Below are 27,122 nucleotides of genomic sequence, written 5' to 3'. Positions count from 1 at the left end.
ATCATTTCGACTTTTCGCCTTCCCTTGAAGAGTGGCTGGTAGGAAAGTAAGTTGACCCTCCTTCCGGAGATGGTCAGTTGGTACGTTTGCCAGTGGGCATAGCCTGCCGTTCTCCTGTGATTAATTGTCTCTCCCTGTTTCATGCCCTGACCCCATCCGTCATCACCCCTGGAATCTGGGAGCTGCCGTTTGGCTCCATCCATGAATGTGAATGTGTTAAGTGCAGACCCTCCCCATCCATCCCTCTAAGTTTATGCCCATAATTCTCTCATTTGGGCACCTCAGTGTCTCTCCCTAGACCAAACCTGTCTCCCGTCCCCTTCCAAAAGGACAGTTTGGCTCACCTGTCAGGTGCTTCTAACCTGAAGAACCACACCACTCTCCTCTGATGGTTTGGAAAAGCACAGAGGTTTGAAACACAGATGCGTGACTTCATGTCTTAAATTGTACTGTGTTACACGGGCGATACAGCTTTGGGGTCTAAAATAGCAAAGCAGAAAATCTGTCATCAAAATGTCTGTGAAATGCTGAAGCTTCCTGGCCCAGTTTGGGGAAAAAAAAAAAAAAGAAATATAAGAAAAAAGAAAAAAAAAAACCACTAGCCTAAGACAGCTAAATTAAAATCAGTACCTAACAGCAGGTAAGCTTGTTGCCTTCATCCATATTTCCAAAGCCCCTTACTAATGGATAGTAAATTGAAAGTTATATCTCTGGCCCTTTATAAAGAAAGCATCTCGCTAATACTGTAATCATTCTGCAGCCTAACAACAGAGGAAATCGTGCCATAACAAATACCCTGTTACTAATGGCAACATTGATTTCTGCAATCAGCCATTAAGTCTAGAAAATGAAAGACAGTTTGAGGCACCTCAAGGCACTGCATTGCCCACTGTTAAAGATGTGGCAGCACACTGTTGAGGGTCATTTTTTAAAAGTTTTTTTTTCTTTTTCTTTTCTCCCCCTCCTTCTCAGTTTCGATAAATATTTCAGTATTGAAGGCAATTCACTGCTACACTTATTAAGTAGATGCCAGTTTAGTTTCGTTGTTATCGCCATGCTTCAGTATCCCCTTCTTCTAGGACAAAATTAGTATTAAAATAAAGTGTGAGGCTGCTGGCTTATTACAAACCAGTAAAGAATTGTTAAGACACATAAATCTGCCCTGCACATTCCAGAGATTCCGATAGCACTTAATGCCGCTGCTTAAATACCCATGAAACACACTGTCTACTCCTGGAGTCCTGGCCTCGTTTGCAATTTGTTTCTGGTGAGACACCCTGGAAGAGTCTAACGGGGAACTCGAGTACCGCAGAAGGGCGAGGCCGAACTGCCTGGAGTGACCGCCACCCAGAACTTGCAAGGGAGCGGTTTTCCTGTGGGGCGGGGACTTTAAGATGAATCTTTGTGCACAGAGGCAGCAAAGTGCCAGGCATCCCACTGCCAGGAGGGGGACTATTTCCGGCCTCCTGGGAAGAGGTCCCCTCTCCTGGAGAGTGTCATCTCACGGTTTTTGGATTGGGGACCTTTAAGGGGCAGAAAGCAGAGCGCAGAGTGGCTTGCCTAAGTTTTTGGAGTGACGTGGAGTTAACACGGACAGATTTTCATCCCTCTCCCAGCCCTGCTGAAATGAAAAGGTCTCAGCAGAATATTCTGACACCAAATGTTCGGCTCTATTAATGACGTGTTTACCGTGTTTTTCTCACCTTCTGGCCAAGTGATAGCCTCATGCTATTCCTATTTCTGTTGTTTCCGTGTCTCTAAATGCTCTGTTGAAAAAAGCCCATTTTGCTTAAAAGAACCAGCCGGGCTTGGGACTCGGAGGAGAATTACACTTGAGTTGTGGTTATCTTCTCACTTTTATTGCCCTCATTGAAGTCTGGTACAATTGTGAATACTGATCCTTTCATTTCTGGTTGACTTCTTTGTTTTCTTCATATTCAAATGAGACCCTTTCATAATTTTCTGGCTACGTAGGAAAATTGATGGCATACCAATATGCAGCCCAAATCAGCCGCACGCCTGGGCCATTCAGGTTTTCCTGGGATTAGGACCCTTAACCAAATCGGGTTAGTCTTCCCTCTTATTTCTAACAAGTATGACTTGTACAAAGTGCGATTAAAAGAAACATTTAAATAAAAATCTTGACACAATGGGTATTTTATTATTACCTGTTAGAGAGAAACCTGCAAGGTGAAGGGGAGGAAGAAAAAAATCTTTAAGCCCTTAAGTAAAGAAAGGAGTACTTATTAAGGCTTCTATTAAAAAATAACTGCAAAACACGGTTTTACAAATTTCTCAGACTGCATAACAATGTCGCAAAACTTAATTTGCATCACTCGATTCTTTTTTTGTTGAAAACTGGGTCAGTAGGGCCTGAGAAACTATTTTTTCAGATCTTAACCAATGAATTCTTCTTTTTAAATCGCTGCTCTTAACATGATAGTAGTTCTGAATTCATCATAAAAAACCTTTTTACAGAGAGCCTCTTAGAACAGATCTCCAGAAGAAGGCTTACAATGAGTGGCAGAGACGTCCTTTGTTATCAGATGTAATTCTTTGCAAAGGAGGATTGGAACGGAGTGGCTGTTTAAAAATGTCTTGCTCAGACCGAGACGAAGAAGGGGTCAAGTTTGCAATCAAACAGTTATTGCCGAGATGGGCGACTGTCACTGGCTAGGCTAATGTGGGATGCAGCTGTTTGCTATGTGAGCAAAAGAATGTTTGAATCAGTGAACATGTGAAAATGATTCCAGTGAACCAGAAAATGTGTTTGTTCTTTGGCTGTCCAAACTGCTGAGAACCAAGCTTAAGATCAACTGCGAAAACTAGGACCTTTGACAAATCGAGAGGTCATATTTTCTAACGGAAAATGGACAAAACTAGCCACACAGATCACTTCCCCATCTCGCCCCTTTGTTTTCTGTTTGTTGTTGTTGTTGTCGATTTGACTTACCAGTCATTCCACACCGTGGTAGATGTCATTTCTGCTTCCGTGTACCATGCAAAGGGAAACTATTTGGAAAGCAGCAGCTTATAAATTTTACTCTTTTATGACATTTAGAAAGCGGGGCGGCTGTTTTGAAGCTCCCTCATTTCTGGCTCGCGTGCAGACGCTCCGATGGCATTAATCTCTGCATCTTTTCTCTAGAACCTCCTCTGAGTCTGTGCTCGGATTCGAGCTTTACCCTGAGTCAGAAGACAACCAAAGTTCTGTTTCTTTAGATTTTTGCTTTGGAAATCACGCTCAGAATAATTAAAACTTAATGTACTAAGAAACGATACTGTTCATTATATCCAACAGGGCAGTTACCTTCTGCATTCCCCATAATTTTGGAGAGGGGCTAATTGAAGTGTTGATGGTGGGAAAGGGGTAATTGAATGCATTGACCCTCTGTTCATTAAATAAAGTCAGCTAAGTTACGTGATCATTGGAAAGCCAGGAAGAGATGCAGAGATGAAAACGGTGTTAACCCCTACTACTTCTGGTATAATATTTTGAGATGGACGAGGATTATTTGATCAGCTGGGCTAGTAGCCTGGCGGGGTCTTCTTTTGTTGCCTGAGCCGCATTCCTGAAATGCTGGGTCTCCATCCTGTGCTGGCCCATTGACCACAGCATCAAAGGCCTTTATCCAGGGCTCCCTTGCATTTACATCGGATGTATAGTGATATGATAGATTTTCTTTCTTTTCCACCTCTTTTTCTCATGTGGCTCCTCCTCCCTGCCCCCCATTCATGATAACCACTGCCTGCTCCACACAAACAAATTCGGGCACCCAAAAGAAGGGGAAAAAAAGATAAAGAAAAAGAAAAAATTTAAGTCTTAGGATTAAGATCTTCATTTTTTTTTTTGCTTGTGCATTCCAATTGTTCTTAAAATATTTGGCAATGTCAATTAGTAACTGAGCAGAGTTAGCTGATGAACACAATTTTCCAGTAGACTGAGCACCCTATTGTTGCCGAGCGAACAGCAGATTTCTGAGGTCATTATCATTCGCTGGTTGCTTGGCCCAGCTGCTTCCTGCTGCAAAAGCCAAACTTTATACTGGAGCTCGGGGATGGCATGCAGCAACAGGGGGCTGGGAGGGGGAGAAGGGAGCTGGCTGCAGAGCCGAAGACAGTCATTATCAGCAGAGGAAACAGAAAGTAAAAGTTTCCAGGCAATTCCAGGAAAATGGGCCCTATCAGGCTTCTGCCCCCTTTTTTCTCCAAGCACCTTCCACCTCCAGACAGGGAATTAAAAGAACCAGGGGACGCCCCCTGGGCATTGTGGCCACTAATCTCTTTGCTGAGCAGAACTTTGGAAAAACAATAATCCCATTGACAAATTTGCTTAAAAATTGTTAACCCAATCTGAGGCATGTGAGCGATTTCCTCAGAGATAGACTCCTTCATTTTTATTAAAAACAGAAAAAAAGAAGAAAAACAAGTCATTTTTAAAAAAGATGAAATTAGTAACTTGAAATTAGTAAACTTGGGGGTGACAAACAGGGACCCTTATTTCATTTTCCAGAGGGAACTTTTGAGCAGATAATCGTCTGAAATTCCTGGTAAAATCAGATTTAGCATGGAAGGCTCCCCCTGCCCACTCCAGCTTCCCCTTCTCTCCTGCCCACCCCCTCCTCTCTCCCCCACCATTTAATTTGGGAGCTGGTTCAGTGAGATGAAAAGCTGCACTTTTTTAAAGCTCAGCTGTTAAAACCGAGCGCCATATGCAGCCTTTCCGTCCCGACGTGGAAGCGTGTGCAGGCGGCCGTGTGTTTGTGGAGATTTACGGAGGCTCGACTGTGTGTGCCGAAGCTGTGCCCAGGCAGATGCTGGGGGGGCCCTGCCTCCGGGGAGCCTGCCCGGCCTGGACCAATAGGCTGGCCAGACTCGGGCTGGCTCGCGGGAGTGTCCGATGGGGCAAAGGTCGGGGTCCAGGTGAGCTGCCTCTGGTCTCACCTTTCCGCTGGGGCTTGGGGGTGATCTGCCCACTGGGCGTGGTGCTGGAGCTGGGGCACAGTGGCCCTCAGATGCTGATTCATCTGGCCTTCCTCCTGTCCTGGGGGCCTGACAGCAGCTCCTTTTTATAAACATCCCATCACTCCGTGCCCTTTGATTGTCTTGTGCCCGGGGACACTCAGTACCACTCTGGGGCCCTGGCTGTCTCTCGCACCCCTTTGCGCGGAGCTGTAAATCCCACTTCCACAGGGCTGCCCGATGTACTTAGCATTTCCGAAAGAGAGAAATCGTACTGGCTCTAAAAGTCTTCCAATTGAGAGTGCGATATAAAACGTGTGTGACGTGAGATCCCAGAAGCGAAGCCTTCTTGCTCTCTTGTTCCTGTGGATTCCCAGCACACCGTCTTCTGTCCGAGGGATTGACTCCCACCACAGAGTCACTCAGGCCCTGCCTTTGTTTATAGCTCCAGCGCCTCCCTCTGCCCACCTTCAGGTCAGGCATCACATTGCTCCTGCCCAGAGAGCTCGGAGACCCTGGAGGGCCCACAATGCACCCCACCCCGCCCCGGGACACATGTCAACGCGAGGAATGGAAGCACTCATTCAAATCCAAATTTAAAGGTAATAAGAAAAACACAGATCAGCTAAGGACAGGTTACAATGATGCAAAGAATTAAGCAGTCAGTGTTCAAAATGGACCATGAAGCACTAGCTGCTTGATTGCCATTAACTGGAATGGGAGGTCCCAGGCTCAGGTCCTGGCCACTACCTAGGGTGCGTTGGGACTGGAATTAGCAGTTTGTTTTGCAAATGGCCACAGTGTGGCCTCTGCTTGCTGGTGTGGCCAAAAGCACGTATCAAGAGCTTCTGGGAGCTGCTTTTCACCCATCTTTGCTGTGCCTTCAGGTACCTGGGAAAGTAGGCCCAATGCATCAGCACTGCCTGCGGCTGCTCTCTTGGAGTAGGAGCAGCCTCTGCTGGGTAGGGCGGAGCATGAGGCCCCCTATTCACCACATGCCATCTCCACCAGGCTGTTGATGCCTTTGAATCCCTTTATTGGCATGAAGCTTTGTGCCCCGCTTACAAGAAGCACACTCCTGAGAGGGTAAGGTGTGGAAGTCTTCCTTGTTTTACGCTTCGCCCGTGGCCTGGGTCGGCCCTCCTCTGGGAGGGGGTTCTGGTAGGTGGCCCTGGTGTCTCAGAGGTGGGGAGACAGCGGCAGGCTTCAGCAAGCCTCCTGTCTTACTGGCCCTCGAGATTCCCCTGGATTCTAGGGGGAGACCACTGGGATGCTCAGGGATCTTGAGCTGGAGAGCAGAGGGAAGTCTGGGAGAGATCCGTGTTGCAAGCACTGCGCAACATTCTGAGCCCGTGAGGTCGGAAGAGGAGTGAGCATGGAGCTGTTTTGGAGCGTTGATGGTAGGGGTGGAGAAACACCTGCAGAGATCAGGAGATTGGATTTGTGCAAACGTCCCAAATTCGTGATGATTGGGCTGGAACCTTTGCCATCTGCGACCCCTGGGCCTGCTTTCTGCCCTTCTGGGTTCCCCACCTCCCTCTCCTCTGTCAGCATCTGACAGCGCATCCCCTGCCCGTGTGGACCGTGGGGACCGTGTGGACCGGGCTGGCGCATTGAGGAAGGACGAGGGGGCACAGTGAGGCTTACAAATGCAGAGGAAAGGGGGGCTCTGTAGCCTGGTGCGGGGCAGGTGGTGGGGGGCTCTCTGTCCTCCCCAGGAAGCAAGTGTCGCAGCAGCTGAGAGGAGACATGGGTCCCCCTTGCCTTTTCCTGGCAGGACGGGCCGACGGCAACATTTACTTAAGCTGTGGAGTTTGGCACTGCTGCTGCCAGGCGCCATCTGGAAAGCCCTTCTCCGAAAGCCGTGGACCCTCCCCAAAAGAGCTCAGAGGAGCAGGACTTGGGCTCAGCTTTGGGGCTTTTTTTTTCTTGGACAGAACCTGAGCAGCGAGGCACCTGAGTGGGGCTTGGGGGTCCCCTGAGAGCCACGGAGCTACAGCAGGTTCTCCTTGGTGTGCACATGGCTTTTCTTGGGTTGGGCCTCTCCAGCTGTGTCTGAGCCAGATCTGGTGTCCCGTCTTTGTCAGGCGTGCGTCTGTTTCCTGGGGGCTGTATGTCTGTTCCTTTATTTTGTATTGTATTTCGTTCACCATTTTCGCCTAAGTCTTGGTATGTCATGGGCGCAAAGGTGTGTCGCCAGCCAAGACCGTCCTGGTTAGTAACCGAGACAGACAACCATGTAATCACAGGGCTTGTTAACCTAATGTGAGAAGTGAATCTTGTGTCTCTAAAACGTGCTGGGGAGGCGGGATGGAGAGCGGGGTGGCTTGGCTTGTGACAAACGGGGCCCAGCTAAGCACAGAGATTTGCCACCATCCTTTCCCTGATCCACATCTTCAAAAACGGCTGCAGAACCCCCCAAACAATGCGTGTCTGAACACTCCCTCCAGCTCCCTGATGGGTGGGCCGAGGCGCGAAGGGGGCTGTACCACTCACAGGGGCGGCGGGGGTGGAATTCGTGTGCCAGGTTTTGTTTTCTTTTCCCACCGAGGGAAAGTTGTCCCGGGCCTGGCTTCTTGTGGGACCGATCTCTTTGTTGCTGTGAGCCTGGGGGTCTCTGTGTGACATGTGGCATGTGTCAGAGAGAAGTGGGAGGCACAGCACAGCTGACTTCTTGGCGGGGCCGCCTGGGGGTCCGGCCCTCCTCCTGGGGGTGCCCAGCCAGGTGCTGGCGGGAAGAAGTGGGTGGTGGGTCGGCTTGGCTTTCCACGCCTCGTCCCTTGCTTTCAAAAGCTGAGGTCACATGTCAGCTTTTCCTGCGAGGCCGGGCACACCTTGGGGAGCCCTTGACGTTTCACTCTGGGTCTCGGGTGCAGAGAACTCCGCAGAGGACCCGTTCTCTCCCCGGGGACGCGCCTTGCTGGGCTGGGACGTAGGCGGACACCGGTTTCTTTCCTCTGGTTTGACCTGGGTCCTGAAGCCCTTCGATGTATGACCAAACAGATCCCCTCCGTGGCACTCTCTTCTCTTCATTAAAGTAATGTCCCGAAACTCTTCACTCAGTGCTTGTCATCGTGGTTTTTGGACACCCTCGGTTGTCTTCAATCATCTTGAGAGGCATTTTGGAAAACTTCCAACTGGCTTATGTTTAGTTCAACATAAAATGCGTGCAGTGGTTGTTTCCTTGAAGACCAAGACAGATACATGTTTCTCTTCGCTGCTAAATATATTTTGTTAAATTTGTTGCTAAAATAGGTGTTTTAGTTGTGTTTTGTTTTTAAGTAATTTGCCCTGTAAAATTGAAGTGATCCTTCAGCAACGCTACTGTGTGACAAAAAATAATCCCTGTGTGGGGGGAGCCTTGGCAGGGCGGGTTCATTCCCAGCTGGGGCCTGACTCCCTGCTGAAATGTCGTGTGTGAGTGACCTTCAAACCCTTTCCACTCGGTCTCCTCCTGGAGGGACATTTACTGACTCCTTTTCTTGCCATTTTTGTTGTTTAATGAAATTATTATTATTATTATTATTATTATTATTATTATTATTATTATTATTATTATTATTATTTCTTATTCTAAAATAATTCATGTTCATCTTGGACATTGAGAAAATACAGTTAAATACAAATAAAAATAATTTTAAAGTATATATGCCCCTACCACTCAGAGATAACCACTGTGAAAAGTTTAGTACATCCCTTCCCAGTCCTTTTTGTGCACTTAAAGATGTATTTAACAAAAAAGGATCACACTGCACATACTGTTATATGATACAGTTTTTATTTAAATATGTCACATATTTTTGGCCATTGAATATTCAATGCAAGGATCAACATGCTTTTTCAGTAAAGGGCCAGACAAAAAATATTTTAGACATTGCAAGCCATGTGGACTCTTTTGTAACTGCTTGATTCTGCCATAAATGAAGCGGCTTGCTGGTGTTCCAGTAAAACTTTATTTACAAAAACAGGTGACAGAAGGATTTGGCCCCTGGGCTGTCCTTTGCTGACTTCTATTGTTATACTTAAAAAAAAAAAGCTTCATATAAGTAATATGTTCCTCGAGGAAATATTAGAAATGTGGAGAATCGAAAAAAAAAATATGTCTGTATAAGGTGATTTAGCCAGCCCACTACTGCTGAGCATAGTAGGACTTGCTTCCATTTTTTTATTTCTGCACCTAAATCTTCCTGATCATCTGCACAGTTATTTCTTTAAGTGAACTTCTTGGCAGTGGAATCTCACGTCACAGGTTGGCAACCCCGAGGCTGCAGTTGTGTGTTACCCAGCAGGGTGCTGTGTCTTGAGGTCATTTCTTCCAGTGACAGAGTTTGTGCTGAAAAAGTTCCTCCTAAGGTTATATTGAAATCTATCTCCCCGAAGCTGGGTAGTTCTCCGTCGCCGAGCAACTCTGTGACTCATTTGTTCATTTGTAAATTCATTAATTTGTTCATTCATTCATTCATTCATTCAAGGGCATGGTGCTTATTAAGAAGGCTTTGAACACCACCGTGCTAAATACTGGAGATGCAAAGATGAGTAGAGGCAGGTCGCAGTGTCCAGAGGCCCCCAGCCCAGAGAGAAGGGCATGCACCGGAGGACTGCCCAGGGCGAGAGGGGACTGCCTGCCTCGGGGCCCGCATTTGTTCCCACGGGACTTGAAAGGCTGAACCTCCTCAGTCACCCCAGTAACTCCTGCGGCAGGTAACGCTTTCCCTCTGTGGAGCTTCTGGGCGAAGCACACCCCGGCTCAGCCACTGTGACTGGCAGTCCTCTCTCCCTGGCTGGGAACTGGAGGTGAAACCGCTTTCTTGCTGCAGAAGAAGCCCTAGGGGAGGGTCCAATCGGTGCAGAAGGCCCCTCAGGCCAAGAAGGGGGCCTCGCAGCTTTGTGGCATGTCTGTCCCGGTACCTGGTCACCCTGCATATGGGGCCAGCCCTGAGGGGGGCAGCAGGAAGAGGCGGGGGGTGAAGCACAGGCCATTTTCGTCAGTGGTTCATGGGCAGGGCAGGGTCACGAGTCAGGTGTCAGGTGGAGTCCAGACTGTGGGTAGAGCCTGTGCGAGCTTGTCCGACCTACACTGGGAAGAGGCTCTGTCCCTTTTACCCAAACTAACCTGACTTTGGAACTGTCCATCCTTGCCACACAGAGGAGCCAGGTGAGTCTTCAGGAGGGCTGTACCCCCCTCACAGGTCATGTCCAGCATCAGGAGAGGGTGGTGGGTGCTGTAGACAGTGCCTTTCTCTTTTCAGGTGGTGGGACGTGATCTGATGCAGACCCACTGTGAGAATGAGTGGAAACAGTTTCTCCTAACACATCAGACTTCAGTCACCCTTTATTTTCTGGGAAGTAAAACGTCATAAGCCTGGCTGTTGACCCAGAGACAGATACATTTTCTGATGTTTAAGAAGCGCTCAGAGCAGAACGCGCACTCCAGCTGGAGCTTGGCTCCCCCGCAGTCAGGTTTTAGCCGCCCTGCTGGGCGGTTTGGGCAGCTCGCTCCCCTCCCCGCTCCTGGGTGTTCTCATACACACGTTGGAGTAGGGGTGGGGACATCTAGAAGACTCTGGGGGCCCTTCCTTTTCCCCTCCTCTCCTTTCCCAGATGTTTCCATGGCCTGAGGGCAACTTTTAAGGGTCTCAGCTACTGTTCTGGGGGCAGGGAACTAGGGTTTGTAGAGTCTGAGGATTTGGGGATTTCTTGTCCATGTCTGTGTTTGAGCCTCAAGCAGGAAGTGAGGTCACGTCATCCCTGAGGGGCCCGGTGTATCTGGTGGATGGTAGGGCTGGGAAGACTCTCTTTTAGCCCCTTTCTCACTAAGGTGCCTTCCCACCTGCTGTCCCCATCTAAGGCCCACATGTCCTGGAGACAGAGTCCTGCCACTGGAGAGGCACCGCGGGGACCCCTCACCCAATGCCACTGAAGGTTTGCTCTCCCTCTTGGGGGCTGATCTTGCAGGGCTGTGAGAAGCAGACAGCATTGTGGTCCCTGCAGAGGGCTCCAGGGTCAGCCCTTAGTTGCTGTGTGACCCAGCAAGGGCTCCTTAGCCTCTCTGTGCCTCAGGGTCCACAGTGCATTTGTCTTTCTATAAAGTACTTAGCACAGGCCCCAACATGAGGAAGTGCTCAGTCAATGTGGATTATTTCTGCACTATGCAATACAATACAAATACAGTTGGGTAAAAAACAGGAAACGTGGCCGGTTGATTGGTTGTTGGGAGTCACATAGCACCAAAGCATTGGTCTCGCTGATTTAGTTTCACTGAATCTGGCTGTAATTTGCCTGTGTCCTTAGTAAAACAGTGGGCGGATCCACTCTCTTTACTGGAGGATGATCTGAAAGGTCTAGGGGTTGGTCTGACTCCAAAGTGACACAAAAAGGCTGCCGTTGCTCAGACTTCATGCCCCTGCACCACCAAACAGAACAGTCTTTCCTAGAGGCCCAGAAACTATCTCCTTGCGTTTTATTATGCCTTGCTGTGTTAGTAATGCCCTTTCCTGAGCCAGTCACCATGGCCAGGGGAATGGGGTGCAATCCCGGGCTCAGGGCTGACCTTGGGCAGGGGTCGGGGAGAGGGTGAGCTCATCCAGCCCTGTGGCTGCGAGTGGGAGAGACCAGCGTTCCCACAGGGATTTGGATGGAGGAGACCTGGAGCCTGAGCAATAAAACAGTGTTCAAAATGTCACAGCTCTCAGGTTCAACCAGGGGCAGAAGCATTTGGCCTCCTGCTCAGATCATCGAAAGTGATGTCCCAGCCTCCCTGAGCAAGGCAGCTGAGGGTCTGTAACTGGTGCTGAGGGTCTGCCCCGCTGCTCCACCCCCAGGACTTTCAGAGATAAGACTGAGCTGTATGGGAGAGATGGTTCCTTGGTTGCTTTCTCCAGGTGCCCATTTTTGCCTCTTCTTTTTGTTATATGGTGCCTCATCTTAGCCTAGACGTGAGGACGGCCACCACCAAAGTCAACCGACGTGTCTTCCCCCGTGTCCACTGGGCCCAGGGCTGGCCCCTGCTGTGTCCCTGCCACGTGAGCAGAGGGATGAGGCCCATGGGAGGAGAAGGTGGTGTGACTTTAGGGGATGGCCTCCACACGGTGAAAGTTGGAATAACGCAGAGGGTGACCTGCACGGGCTGTGGCCCCAGAGAGCAGGGCTTTGGACGGCCTTCCCGACAAAGGAGAGCAGCCTGATTGTTTTCTCCCATCTCCTCCCCAGGCAGAAACACGGTGGCCAAGCAGAAATGAAGGGACAGGGAGGGAGGTGAGACCGCAGGTTTGTCCTGAGTGGTGCGCGGCTCCCAGGCGGAGCAGGGGAACCTTTAGATCGGGGACTAGGCCTGATTTCCTGGTTGTCTGGGAGAGAGCAGGGTGGTCCACAGAAGTGCCCCCCTCCCCGGGAATCCACCCTCCCAGAGCCTGCAGTCTGCAGGAGGAGAGGGTGTCATGAGACGTGTAAGCTGTACTAGGGGGAGGCTGTATTGAGTGGTGGAGCTGAGATTCAAACCCACGTCTCTCTGACCGCTTGCCTTTTTGTTCCACTGTTGGGTCATGCTGGGGGTGGGGTGAACACGGCAGAAGCCCCGTCTCCAGCTCCACGCTGGCAAAGCCCAGCCCTGTTAGGACAGGCTCTGGGAAGCTCAGATTACTCCTTCCCTCTCTTCGTGTCTTGGGGGAGGTGGTCCGCACATCTTTTCCAGAAAAGAAGCAAGGAAGGGGATGGCTCAGCACTTGCTCAGCTCTGCTTGGGACTGACCACCGGGACGCACCCCGAGCTCCACCCTTAGACTTCACGTGAGCCCTCAAAGCTGTGGTGGCTGCAGGAGTCCTGTCGGCCCCCATGCAAGGGCACATGCACAGCAGGTCACAAGAGACGTGACCTTGTTTCCAGGGTCCGAGACAGAGAGAAGGAGGTCACAGGAGCATGGCCTGGTGGATGGGACCGAGGCCCCCGGCCCAGGGGACCGGCTGCCTTCCTGTGAGAGCTCGTCTGAGTCTTGGGTCCCCTGTCCTTCCCGACTCCCCTGTGCTCTGCCAGCGTGGTTTCTGTTTCTGCGTTCTCCTTTACAAGGCAGTGTTGCAAGGTGGCCTGGGTGTGTGGTGGGACGGAGAACGGGACACAAGGCAGGGGCCCAGGGCCGCACCTGCCTGGGCTGTCACAGCTCTCCCTGCCCGCCAGCTCTTTCCGGGGGAGATGTGGGGCCCTCCACGGGGAGATGAGGAGAAAGAGGTGTGGAGGCCTCTGCTCCTCCCCCAGGTCCGTACTGTCCTCCAAGGTGTAAATTAGGAGGCAGTTACCATCTGGGAAGCCTTCCAGAGGAGGGGCGGCCAAGTTCTTTGTTGTCACTCCTGGTGGCCACTTCACCCTGGCCATGCAGAGCAGAAAGCTCTGGGCTGTCCCTCTGCCCTGGACCCATCTAGGGTGGTCCAGGAAAGGGCCAAGGCTCAAGCTGGGGGCTGAGTCTGCTGTCATGGGTGTGACAGGTTCAAATTGTCCATAGCTTCTGGGGATAGAGCATTCAACACAGAGTTGTGACTCTGTGTGTGTGTGTGTCTGGATGTTTGTTGTCTGTGTTGGGATGTGACCATCTTGGTGTGTCCGTGGTCATGCTGTCCCAGGCTGGTGTTGCGCGAATATCTCTAAGGTACCGGGTTCATGCTTTGGATGTAGTTGCTGGAGGGTGGATGTGTTGCCGTGTGTGTTCACGCGTGTGTGTTGGGTGTGTCTTGGGCTGTGGGTGTATTGGGATGTGCATGGATGTGCGTGCACTGGGTATATGTCTTGTGGGTGTACAGGTGAGGGTTGGGGTGTGAAGGTCAGTGCATATGTGTGGTGAGGGTGTGGCACTGGGTGTACAAATGTGTTGGTGTGGTTTGGGGGAGTGTATCTGTGTGTTGACACAGGCTAGTAAAGGTGTGTGTGTTGCGTGGTTGTGTGTGTTGGGATTTATGTATCCATGTATCTGCCTGTGTTGGTGTGGATGTTGGGGTGTGTGTCGTGTGAGTAAGGATGTGTGTGGTGGGTGGCATGTTGGCTTATTAATATACAGGGGAGGCTGGCCTCCTCAAAGCATTGTGACCCTCCAACAGGAAGGAAGAGAAGCTGGTTCTGAGCTGGGCCCGCCCCTTAGAGCATTGCTAATGGGGTCTCTGCTCCCTGTTGCCAGCTCAGCCTCAGGCAGAAGATCTGGCCCCTGGGATATGAGTTGGCAGGTGCAGGGGGCCCCATCTGCCAGCATCTCACAGCCAGAACCTCTGTGGCCCCAAGCTCCTGGAAGAGCCTGGGGCTTGAGGGTCTGGGGTCCCCATCCAGGGAACCTCGGTTCTGGAACTCAGCCAGTGTGCGTCTGGAGTGGGCCCTGGGGTCCATAGGAACAGGAGTCAGGTGCATTCCTCTCGTGGTCCTCGGCGCAGAGCACGAGATACAGCACGTGTCCAGGGGATGCTCGTCGACGTCTATGGAGTGAAATGACACGCCCTCTCCTAGCACAAAGGGCGCTTGCGGGGGAGCCAGCCAGGACTCGGGCCTGCCCAGCACTCCCCGTGCAGGTGCCAAAGAACCAGAACACACAGCACAGAGCCTGGCACCACAGACCTACAGTGGGTTCCTCTGAGCTGGTCAAGCCTCCCTTTGCCAGAAATCAGGGGACTTGAAGGGTAAGGGAGCGTGGGGGTCAGAGAGGGGCCCAGGGCATGTGAGTGCTGCCTGGGAGCAAGTCCCCACGGGATGTGCTCAGTTGGCCATCTGCACCCATGGGACCCCTTCTCTGGGACTGCTGGAGGCCAGGGAGGCGGGGTAGAGCTGCGGCCGTGGGCACTGCATCCTCCGTCCGCAGGCTGTTGAAAGCTTCTGCTATGTTGCCAGCAGCTTGTAAAGTGATGTCGCAGCCACTCTGGAGTTTACTTGGCCACCATGGATGGTTCTAGTTCCGTGGCCACCATGGATGATCTAGGGTGCAGGCCTGGGAGCTGGAGGTGAGCCTTACTGAGACCATCACAGGTGGGTCTTCAGAATGGTGCCCTGAACAAGCAGCAGGCATTGAAGGGTGTCATCTGGTCAAAAACTGGCGGCCGAGGTACACTGGGCCGTTGAGGGGCTTAGGATCCACATGGCATGGGACTCGAAATTTAAAAGTACCTTCTACTAGCCACATCTTAAAGTCACAAAGGAAAAATGTCAGGGAGCAGCATGGGTGGGTCACGGCAGCCACAAATTTGGTGAAACTTTTCCTGGAAATCACACATGTCAGCTGCGCCCAGCTTCTGCTGGAAACTTGTGAAGCCAGTGCTTTGGGGTCAAATGATCTTTTTTGGTTAGTGGTGGAGGAAATGTTACCATCTCCCAGGTATGAACCCCATGAAGAGTGGTTCCTGGAGACTCTGCGGGAAGGGAGTCAAGAGTGGCGGACAAGGGGCCCCACGAGGGAGAGGGCAGATGCCCCCAGGGTGGCTCCTCTTTCTTGTCTGAGCTTCTTCCCCAGGAGAGCAGGCTGATGGCTGTGCTCCTCGGGGAACTGGAGGGACGTCCTGGAACTCCTGACGGACAAGCACCATGGGGGATGGAGCTGGTAAAAAAGGGGCTGTCAGGGTAGCAGCATCACTGGCCCGGGGTGGAGTGGCTGTTGTCCAGCCTGCCTGCCCCCCTTCCCTGCCCAAGCTCTGCTGTGACTTTCCATCATGCAAGGAGTAAAATCTGTGGGACTGAGGCCCAGAATCACCCACTCTCCCCTTTGTCACTCTGCTGAGGTCCTCTTCCCTCCTCTCTGTCCCGCCCCTTGGTGGTCTTGGCATCGTCTGCCATCTCTGGGGTGAGCTCTTGACATGGACTGTCCCAGGCTGGTTCCATCTCATCATGCAGACCTCACCTCAAATGGCACTTCCTCCGGTGGCCTTTTCATGGCCCCTAGTTTGAACTGTCCTCTCACCAGCCCCTCTCTGGAAGCAATATTCTGTATTTTCATCTTTGAGGTCTTTGGGAAGCGTTGTGTTCACCGTGCGCTGATCTACGTGTGACTCGCCACGTGCACTGCTGTACGTATTCGTGGTCTCCTGCATCAGCTCTGTGACATCGGGGACTCTGGTTCACTGCTGCGTCGCCAGGGAACAGTGCCTGGCACACGGGGAGGCTCAGTGAACACATTTTAAAAGACATGGCGATGAAAGACACACAGCACAAAATTCATCTGTACCATTTCTGTAAGTGTGTGGTTCAGTGGCATTAAGTGCATTCCGTATTGTGCAGGCATCACCACCATCCATCCACAGACTTCTTTTCCTCTTGCAAAGCTGAAACTCCGTACCCGCGAACCAGTGACTCAGCATCCCCTCCCCGCAGCCTGGCAGCAGCCCTCCTGCTTTCTGTCTCTGTGACCTTGACTTCTCTGGGCACCGCATGTCAGGGAATCACAGGGTGCATGTCCTCCTGTGTCTGTCTCATTTCACTTAATGTTCTGCCCTCCAGTCTCATCTGTGTTGTAGCAGGTGATAAGATTTCCTCCTTTTTTGAGGCTGAATAATACTCCGTTGAACAGATACACCACATTTTGTTTGTCTACTGATCTGTCGCTGGACACCGCCTTTATTTCAGTACTTCTGCGTGAATAAATGAAGGCAGGGCGTGATCTGGCCCCCTCTGGCCCCTGCCTGAGGGGAGGGCTCGTTAACGTAATTCACAGTATCCCATGCTCCTGGTTCTCCAGAAGCCAGGGGATGCTTTCCTCAGCAGAGCACGTGCTTTGGGGTCTGGGCATCTTGGGGGCAGAGTCCTGGGGCAGGGATGGAGGTCAGCTTTGGTCAGACCTTGGGGCACTGGGAGGGCTGCCGTGTGCCCCGAGGGGACACAGCTCCTTCCACAGGGGCCCGAGCAAGTGCCCTTCCGTGCTTCTCCTTGTCCTCCGCGGGGAGTTGCGCCCCCGGCACACGCCGCACCCCCCAGGGTGAGCCCAGTGTCTGCCGTTGGGCAGAGCAGGCGAAGGGGGAGCTGCAGCCCCACCCCAGGGCTGATGCTGGGAGAGGAGTGGGCACAAACGGTGACAGCTCCGTGGCATAGGCTTCACAGCCCCAACCAGGAGCAACCAGGATTGCTGCATGCTTTTGCCAGAAGCCAAAATGCCAGAAGACAGCCAGTGACGTCCTGTATGCTTTGTTGGAAGCTCAACGTTCTCCTAAAAGCTTGTCTCGCACCTTTTTGAAATGGAATTCCTGTCTCATTCTGGAACACAGCCTGGGTGGATGCTGACAGTGGGCAGAGATGAGGACTTGGGGATCCGAGTTGCAGTGGGGAAGTGCAGTGACTGACTTCAGGTCTAAGGGAAGCAGTAGGGACAGCCAGGCTGTGGCTGGACCCATGATTCGGAAAGACCTCAGCTCAGCGAGCCGGCTGCAGGCAGACTTGGCCCCTCAGGAGCCTCGGACCTGCTCCTGGAAGCCCCGTGTACCAGATGCTACTGGCTCCGTGCAGGGCACCTCAGGGAGCACATCTTTCCCCCTCCCCCACTCAGCAGGTCCTAAGCTGAGTAAGGAGCCCAGACCACAGGGCATAGCTTGTCTCCAAGTCAGCTTGTGTGCTGTGGGCCCAACAGGGTCTGTGAGGGCTGCCGGCTTCTGGGATGGAGGGCGTGGCAGTGGGAGGGCACCTGCAAGACAAGGGATGGAGAAGATGGTCTTGGGAGGAAAGCTGGGGCATTGAGAGAGGCAGGGATGCTGTGGACACCCAGTGGGGAGAGCAGGCCCTGGGGGTCCCAGGCCCCGGTGCCTACCTGCATCCTGGGCAGGGGCAGATGCTGAATGCTGGGATCCCCAAGGGAGCAGGTGAGGCCTTCTTGGCTTGGGGTGAAGGTTTAGGGGGATTCAGGCTGAATATTTCACTCATTTAGTTCTCAGCTGAGGATGTTGAGAGGCCAGGTGAGTGTCCTTATACCTGCCCCATACAGGTGAGGTCTCTCCAGGCCTCCTGGGGTTTTGTCCCCGCGCCGCCACCTGGGACGCCCAGATGACCATGAATCAGGGTTGTGGGTGGGCTGCCGTGGACCCTCTTCCTGCAGCCGGTGTTACCTGCTGGCTCAGTCTGCTCAGGCTGCCCTCACAGCGTTCCGTAGCCTGGCACATACACAGCAGGAATTTATCTCACAGCTCTGGAGACTGGAAGTCCAAGGTCAAGGTGCGGACAGATTCAGCTTCTGATGCGGACCCACTTCCCGTGGTGGAGGATGAGGAGCAACCTGGGGCTGCTTTTATAGGGGCCCTAATCCCATTCATGTGGCTCCACCCCCACGACCTACGTGTCTCCCAAAGGCCCTACCTCCTGCCACCATCACATTAGGGGTTAGGATTTCAACATGTGAACTTTGGGGGGGACACAAACACTCAGTCTATGGTACTTCCTCACTGGTCCTCCTCAAACCAGTGTTGTCGATCAAGCCAGTTCTCTAAGCATCAACATAACAGAAAAGAAAGTGATGGGAAACTCCAGCGTGCTGTGCTGTGAGCCTGTGCACTGGGTCACAGGTAAAACCCATCTTCTCCCGGGGGAACACAACAAGCCAGCCCACCCAGGTCCTCCTCTGCTTGTGGGGCAACTGCTGGAGGCAGGTCCCAAAGAGGGATGGAAAACAGCCAGAGACAGGTGTACCCGTTCCACACTTGGCGCCCTGCTCCTCCAGGGATGCCCAGCCTTGGTCACAGCTCCCGCAGCCCTCAGGCTGGGTAAGAGAGGGCGCCTCGGGGCCGACCAAGGATGCCGAGACAGACAGTGGTTGCTTTGGAATCTCAGCGCAGGTTACAAATGGGATCGAACAAGTTCTGCTCTTCCCAGACTGACCCCATCCGGTCCCACGTGCTCTTCACTGCTAGGATTTTCTTGTTGAGAATTCAGAAGCACCCAGTGGTCCCCAAGGGAAGAAATGTAATTTTTTGAAAAAGTATTATGCCAGTTAAAGTCATTTTAAAAGTGTGCTGCCGTTTCAGGCTGCCCCCACGGCCTCGTCCCAGGTGAGCCGTGGATCTGAGGGGCAGGCACGCCATGGCGGGGAGGGGCGCTTTGTCTGCCCCCGCCCTCCAGCCTCTCCTCTTGCTGGTGCATTGGAAATGTTTCAGTTACACCCTTCTGGGTGGCGGGGGGAGGTAGTAAACGTTTTATTTTAGACTAGTGTTAGATTTATAGAAAACTTGCAAGGATAACGCAGAGAGGAGAGTTCCCGGTACCCCGCACCGGCTTCCCCCACTGTTAACACTACTGGTCCATTTGTCACAAGGAATGAACCAGTATCGATCCATTATCATTCGCTGAAGTCCATGCTTTATTCGGCTTTCCCTAATTTTTACCTCGTGTTTTTATTCTGTGCCGGGACCCCATCCAAGATTCCACATTACACGTAGGTTTTAAATAAACTTTGTTTTTTTGAGCAGTTTTAGGGTTCATAGCAAAATCAAGCGAAAAATCCAGAGCTCCCACAAACCTCCTGTCCCCCACAACGTCCCCCACTGTTGACACTAGTTTTCGTGTCCCCTTAGGCATGAAAGATTTTCCGTGTTTTGGGTGACCCTGGCAGTTTTGAGATACTTTATAGATTGTCTTTCAACTTGAGTTTGTCTGATGTTTGTCTCAGGGTTAGACTGGAGTTAGGGGTCCTTGGGAGGAAGACCCCCAGGTGAAGTGCCCTTCTCCTCACATTGCATCAAGGGTGCATGCTGTCAGCCTAACTTACCACTGTTGATGTTGACCTTGGACCCTGGCTGAGGTCTTGTCTGGCGGATTTCACCCCTGTAAAGCCACACCCCTTTTAAAGGTAGGCGGGACCAGCTAGATAATCCGCAGGGCTCAGTGCAAACTAGAAAGGTGGAGCCATTGTTCAGAATCACTAAGAATTTCAAGACTGTGATAGTGGAACATTAAATCAAAGTCAGAGTGTTTCTAGGCACGAAGCCCCGTGTGACTGCACTGGTCACACTCCCATGAAGCCAGAGTTGTTCATAGGACTGTTTTTGGGTCCCTTTCAGACACCCCAAGAGCCTGTGTGCATAGGAAGAGGAGCCTCCCCCCGGCAGTCACTGACCCCTGGGCAGTTGAAGGGGGCGGATGGCTGGGGAGGGTCAGAGGCACCCTAGGCGGTGTGGGGATCACCAGGGTGGACAGAGCATGTCAGCACATTACCGGCTTCTGCACAGGTCCTGCTGAGGCACCTGCAGGGCAACAGGAGAAAGTCAGCCTGAGCCCCCTGCCAGCTCTGCCTGGATAGAGAGACATGGGTCAGGAGGGTGCTGCAGGCAGCAGTTAGCATACAGAGCAGCTCTGTAATTTTGTTTTAAAATGTACTGCTTTTATTTTATTTTACTCTATTTTATTTCAAGTTTTTCCTTTTTCTTAGTACCTAGAGCAGCATTTTCTCCCTAGAAGACCTTAGAATATCTTATTTACCAAATGCAACCTGATCTAGTTTATGCCGAGCAAACAGTGGAGCCCTGTTGGAGGGGTCCACCTGGCAACGGCAGCCCACCTCCTGGCCGTCGTCTCCCTTGGAGAGGGGACCGCTCCACGTCTCAGGTGCGTACCTGTGGCAGCGCAGACCCCTTGTCGCAGCATCGGTGCATCCACGAGTGTACAGCTGCCGGCCAGCTTCTCCTTGCTGTTACTCACCCAGCTGTTTAGAGAAGGAGAGAGTATTTCTAATCAGCCATATGGCATGGTGTTTTATTTGCCGTGGTAAGTTAAAATGCACATTATTGGTCAGCATCTTGCATGCAAATTTTGACACCACATTCCAAGAGTACCTGCAGAAGTGAGTGGTAGCAAGTCGGATCTGTGTAATTACATCGCTGTGCAGGCTGGTAACATTGCCATCCCTAACTACGCCCGGTATCTCACCGCGGCGGCTGCCCGGGGATGTTGCTGCACGACTCCTGTAGCCAGAGAAAGATTATGTAAACATGGTGTGCGATCTCAGAAGTGAGTGATGAAGTTGGGTACTTGTTGCAAAAATTAATAAATGGCTGATTTACGCGTGATGGAGGAGTCTCCGTGTGAGAACTGAGTCGCCCGGGTGTAGTGATGGATAAATGCACCTCCAGGCACAGGTGACTTGAGGAAAGTCATCCTTTTTTCTACCGATATGATCAAATGGACAATTCTAGTCCATGCCCTTAACTTTCGACTTGACTAACATGAAATCATCACAAATAGATCTTTCTCCTCCTCTTTGCCTGTCAGAATCTTCACCCTTGCATGAAGAGGAGAGCGTGTGGGGCTGTTTGCAGTTTCTGCAGTGGCCGTGCTGGCGCTCTTCCTGCTGTCCTGTCTGTCAAGGGCCTAATGTGTCCCTTGTCCACCTAGCAATTCTGTCTTGAGCCTTGGTTCAAGTGCCACCCTCTCTGAGGAGCTGTTCTATCCATCCCTGCCTGCAGGGCTTCCCGCCCCAGAAAATTAACCCACCACCATTGGCGCCCATTCTTCCTTGATGATACCTACGTTTCTCTCACTGTCTGTCTTTCCCTAGGAAGGGGATCCATGAAGTCAGATAGACTGAGGTCCAAATCTCAGTTTCACCCAGTGCCAGCTCATGTGACCTTGAGCAGTTTACCTCCGAACCTCAAGTGTCCCATCTGTAAAATGGGCAATGCTGTTTCTCATTTGTAAGATTGTTAAGGTTACAGATATTAGCTCATGTATCTGGCACACAGTAGATGCTCATTAAATATGCATTGCACCAGGGATGGAGGAGGTGGGACTTCTGCGCAGTCCATCAGCTTTTAGACTGGACAGGAGGAGGGCACGTGGGAAAGAGGGCACAGCAGGGACCACGGAGAAGTGTGTGAGCCAGCAGGGTGTGTCGGGCTGGGAGCGTGGGGGACCAGAAGCAGATGACTCTGGAAAGAGCGACTAGGGCTCGATTGTGGGGGGCCTTGGACGCCAGGCAAGGACTTGTCCCCTGAGAGCGCTGGGAGTCATGTGCTGTGTGTGTGAAACAGCTGGGAGGTTTGCAGCGTGGCCACGCTGCTCCCAGGGAGCATGGGAGCAGCATGCGGGGTCCCGTATTGTCATGCGTCCTGGTTCTTCATGGTGCTCCCTCCCTCTGCCACCCACCCTCTCCACCGCCCCCACGCCCCAGTGCATGTTTCTGGGGCTCCTGGGTCCGGGGCAGTGACTTGGCCTGGTCCTGGGCGAACTTCTTTCTGCCCCTCCTTCTCCCTCCGCCAGGGGGTCAAAGCACCCTGAGGACGTGTTGCCAAGAGAGGGTATTACGTGAAGCCCCTGAAGTGGTGCATTAAAGCAGTTTGGATTTTCTCTTACTGCTAACATTGATTACTATTAATTAAGGTTGATATTTACAATCAGAGGGAGTCCAGAGCAGATCATTTTTTATTAATCACTATTCTAGATTCATCATTAGTCATCATTATCAAAATATTCAGACAGTGGACACTGGCTGAGTTTTTAAAACCAAGGGAATGATTAAATTATACCACATTGCGTAGAGTCCTTGTTTTCTGTCACCGCCCCCTTTCCTGGCTCTCCTTGTCCCCTAGATGGTCTCAGCCTCGTATCATTTATCCTCTCCCCCCACCCCCTCCCTCCCCTTGGCTCCTTCTCTCCCCATCACCCCTCCTCTCCTTCCTCCCAACTCCCTTCCTTTTTTTTTTTCTCACCACAAACAATACCATCCTGAGATCCTACAACTTACCTTTTCCTTTCCACGGTATGGCTTCCAGGTCCCCTTGTGTTACGACTGAGCTCTAGGTTTACCCCTTTCCGTGTCGCTGTAGCATGACTGTGGCGTGGATGTGCCACGGCATTCTTTATTTTGATAGCCATTCCCCAACGGGTGGACGTTTAGATTACCCCACTGTGCTTTCCTTCCTCTCAGCCCATGACACGGTGGGAATCCCGTGAGCGTGCCCCGGAGCACGTGGGAGAGCAGCCACCTGGGAGCCCTTGCTGCAGCCCCCCAGGCTGCCCTGCCCCCTCGCCTTAACCCTGAATGTGGCCAAGCCAAACCCGACACGGACCTCTGGCCCGGCCCTGCTTCTGCTGCGCTTTCGAGAAGGTCCCCTCCTGGAATGCTCTCTTTTCCCCATCTTGCCATGTTCAAACCCTGCCCACTTTCCAAGATGCTGGAGCTGTGCTCACTCTCCCAGAGGCTGCTTCATCTCCGGAGATTTTCCTAGGAACGTGTCACTGGATAGTGAAGTGGTTTTATTCTGAATTTTGAGCCCCTTGAGGACAGGGGTAGCATCTTTCTGGGTCATTATAGATGCCCTACAAGGGGTTTAATGAGCTTGTGGGCTCTTTGGTGTGTTGGAGAACAGCTCGGCTCCTGGGGTCTCAAACTCTTCCTCCTCCCGGGGGCAGAAGTGGGCCCGGGGCACCCCCTGCTTCCTTTCCCTTGTGGCGACTGGTCTCCCTCCTCCCCTTGTTCCAAAGAGGAGCCTGAATGTGTTCTTGGAATGAGAAGAATGGAATTTAGGGGATCCTGGTCCTGGTCTTCCATTTAGGGTTTTTTTTTTTTTAAAGTGGGTAAACAATTGTAGGTAATTTAATGTGTCTGTACTGGTGCCCATGGATTTACTAAGCAGGGAAATGTCGTTGAGTTGTGGACACATACTGCATACAATTCAATGCGAATCGGCCTCTGATGGGGAGCAATAAATGTCAAACTGTTCCACATTGATTGTCCGTGTAGGAATATTGCCTAACAAAGAATAAAGTACCTTTTGGAGGTTATTCTCCTGGTCTGACTTTGAGTCTAAAAACAAAAAGAATACTCGTTCCCTCAGTGGTTCCCTGCCCCTTGGGGCTGGAGATGGGGGACGTAGCGGGAATGGGGAATGGACGGCTTGGGCCTCTGTTCTCTTAATGGCTTCTTCAACCCCCAGAGAGGGGAGACTGTCTAAAAGCCTCTGGTGGCTTCCTACAATCCTGCCAACTTCTTCATCTGCCTTGCCTGCTTCTTGGGCCTGAGGTCCTGCAGCCCTGCTCTCAATCACCACCCTCCAGCTCCACTGCTCTGCTTATTGCTCTCTGAAACACTCCAGTATAGACCTGCCTCAGGGCATTTGCACTTCTGTTCCTGCTGCATAAAATTCCATTGTTCTCTACTTTTCCACGACCACCCACCCAAGGTCAAAGCTCATCTCCACTGCGCCCCACACTCCATCAGTTCCTAACTATTCCATCACTTTTGAATATGTGACCATTTGGAATTGTCTCATTTATGTTTTACTGGCATGTTCTCTGTCTCCCCACTAGAATGTGAGCTGCATGAGGGCAAGGATGGTGTCTGTCTCGTCCACTTGGGTAGCCCAGTGCCTGGAGCAGTTCATGAGATTAAGACTAGCAGACATCCTTCATGATGTTTGTGATACGGTGATAAGTATTGATGGGACAAGTGTGTTGAGTGACTCCGCAAAGTGTTAGAATATACATTCATTTTATAAATCATCAACCACCCAAGGCTTGAAAAAAAAGATCCTTTGGCTTCCTTTCAAATGAATTTCCCTTTAGTAGAATTTTTCTCTTTTATGACTTGAAGAAAGCAGGGTTTTCTAGCAGCGGTTGGTTTCTGCTACTTTTTAGACAACCTGGTAATTTGTTTGGAGTGCTGGGGCAGAGGGCTCTCACTGCCAGTGGCCAGGTCTCTCCCCGCCGGAAACTGAGCTCTCCTGACTGTGCTTTGCCGAGGACGGAGGGCCAAGCACAATAGCTGTGAACTCTCAAGTTTAGCTGATGAATGAAAGGACTTAAGTGAAGTGGAAATTCATGGTAGTTCTCATCATCTAGAATTAAAAAAAAAAGTTCTTTCTTTTTGTCTCAGGGATCCTCTGTTGTTATAAGAGACTTAGGTCAGGAGACAGAATTATTTTATTTTGTAGAAATAAAAATCTTCGTACTTTCTCTAGCACTGTATAAAAATAGCCATTCTTTATTAAAAAACAGAACAAAACACTGTACAACTTCTTAGTGCTGATCCCCCTTGAGCCCACCTTCCAGCCCTCGATGCCCTCAGAAGGACTGAAGATGGAGGTCAGCACGTGTGGGTCAGGGTGCTGACTGATTATGTCCAGAAGAGCTGGTTTTGTGGATAACCTTTGATGTTTTTTTTTTCCCCAGTAGAAAGTTTCATGTTTGACCCTGAGAATCAGATATTAAGAAATATACGCTATGAAGTCATTTTGGCTGATTTAATCTAAACTTCCTGTGTGCCCCCGCCTGCTTGCACACCTCTGGGCAGGCCGTTCTCCATCCCTGCAGGGGGGCCCGTGCAGGCTCTGGGGAGCTCGGATTTAGAAGCGCTTCAGATGCAGTCCTGGTGCAGCCCCGAGGGCTTGGGTCTGAATCCTGACAGTGCACACAGCAGCGGCGGGACTGGACTCGGTGTCCTCATGTGCACACTGGGGAGCAGTGTGTCTGCCTCCCATGAGTATTGTGCCAATGAACCGGTCCTCGTCTTCCTTCTATAAAGCAGATAGTAGAGCACAGGGCAGGCGCTCAGTAAATATTCTCTTTCTCTTTCTCACTCTCTCTCTCTTTTTTTTTTTTTATTGCATTGATATCTGCTCCTTAAAGCATAGACATCTGGTCCTGGGCATCCCTGGGGCTCTCTCAGGGCCAGGGGACAAATGTCCTGTCGCCTTGAGCCCTGCCTTGCTGTCTTATTCCTCACCCCTCCGATCCTGTGTGATTAGTGCCTGTGGCCTGTGGTGTGGGCTGCTCGGTGAGCCTCCCCACTTCTGTTCCCCTGTCCTCTCCATAGTCCATGTTGCTGCTCTGGGGTTTTGGGCCCTGTCATTAGTTAGGACAGAGCTGGCTGTATTATAGGTATATCCTAAAATGACAGTGTCAGGACACAGTGATTTATGGTTTTTTTTTCACAGAAAATCCAACCAGGCTTGGACATCAGGAGCTTTCATTGAGGGACCAGTGGACTCACATTTCCAGGATGTGGTTTCCAGGGTCACGAAGGGTATTGGAATCAGCTGTCGGGAAGGGGAGAGTGAGGAGGACAGGTTGGGGGGGTTTCTCAGTAGACCTAGAAGTATGGTGCTTCAATTTGTCCAAATCCCATTGGCCACAACTCCATCATGTGGCCCCAGCTGGATGCAGGCGAGCCTGGGACACGCCCCTGGCTGGGGATCCACTTTTGGCAACCGTTCCGTGTGTGGAAGGAGACCCGGATGGTGGGTTGGTAGCTGTCTCTATGACATACCAGATGCAGAAAAGACCAGCTACTGTTTAATGATGTCACTCAAGTTAGCCCCGTGGCTTAGCGGGTCCGGGTGCTTTCAGAGAGCCCTTTATTCCGGGTGCCTCCCCCCTAGCAGCCCCACTTGCCCAGCCCTGGCCACCTGCACCTGGGCTGCTCATGCCTCCTGGGTTTCTGTCCAAGTCACCAGTAAAACAGCCCACAGTGCAGGGCTGGGGACATGTGCCCTCCCACGTCGCCTGGGGCCCTTTGCGATGACCTCAGTACATCCCTCTGCACTCTTCGGCATGGCTAGTTATCCAGCCGCTTAGCCACGCCTTTGTCTTGCTCAGTCTCACATTTCTCCCTTTTATCCCCACGGAAATCAGAATGCCTTGCAGATGCCCCACGTCTCCTGCTGCTCTGGGTCCTGCCAGCCCGCGGGCTGGGCTGACACAGCCAGTCTTGGGGCGCCCACACTGGGCTCCTGGGACTGCTGTTCCCTCTTCTCGGTTTTCCCCAACTGCTTTTAAAAAGTAACATCTAAGCTAAAATCATGCTCGGGATCAATTGTCCGTGACCTGAAGGGTTTAGCTTCCCTTTCTCCACAGTTCCTCAAATATCACCACCAAAGGTTTCTGCGCTCTCTTTACAAGCTTCTTTCAATACCAGAATGTGGAATTCATGGGGCCCGGAGATGGGAATTCTCGCCAAGCAGACGCGGTCTCTTTGAAGATCTTTTGTGTCTGTCTCAGGCTCCCTTTGGTCAGCGAGTCCCTCTTCCATCCTCAGGACCTTCTCACTGCTGAGCAGACGGAAGAACAGTCCCATCTTCTCCATCCATCCCTTGACTCGATGTCACTGCCTCTAGCAGCAGACCTACTGTTCCTTCGTCTGTCTGGTTCTTGTCCTGAACTGAGCTTTTCAAAAGGGAGTTTTTTTTTTGTTTTTGTTTTTTTTCTGCCGTCCTTAATAATGTTTTGATTCCCTTAGTCTT

General features: G+C 51.5%; 1 protein-coding gene across 2 annotated transcripts in view; it reads left to right on the top strand.

Moving 5' to 3' along the window:
- Positions 1-27,122, top strand: part of ZNF536 (zinc finger protein 536) — a 411,089-nt gene that overhangs the window by 182,423 nt on the left and 201,544 nt on the right. The gene's annotated exons all lie outside the window — the stretch shown is intronic.

This window comes from Vicugna pacos, chromosome 9 (genome assembly GCF_048564905.1).
Source record: "Vicugna pacos chromosome 9, VicPac4, whole genome shotgun sequence".
Classification (NCBI taxonomy): Eukaryota; Metazoa; Chordata; class Mammalia; order Artiodactyla; family Camelidae; genus Vicugna; species Vicugna pacos.
This window is presented reverse-complemented; position numbering and strand designations above follow the sequence as displayed.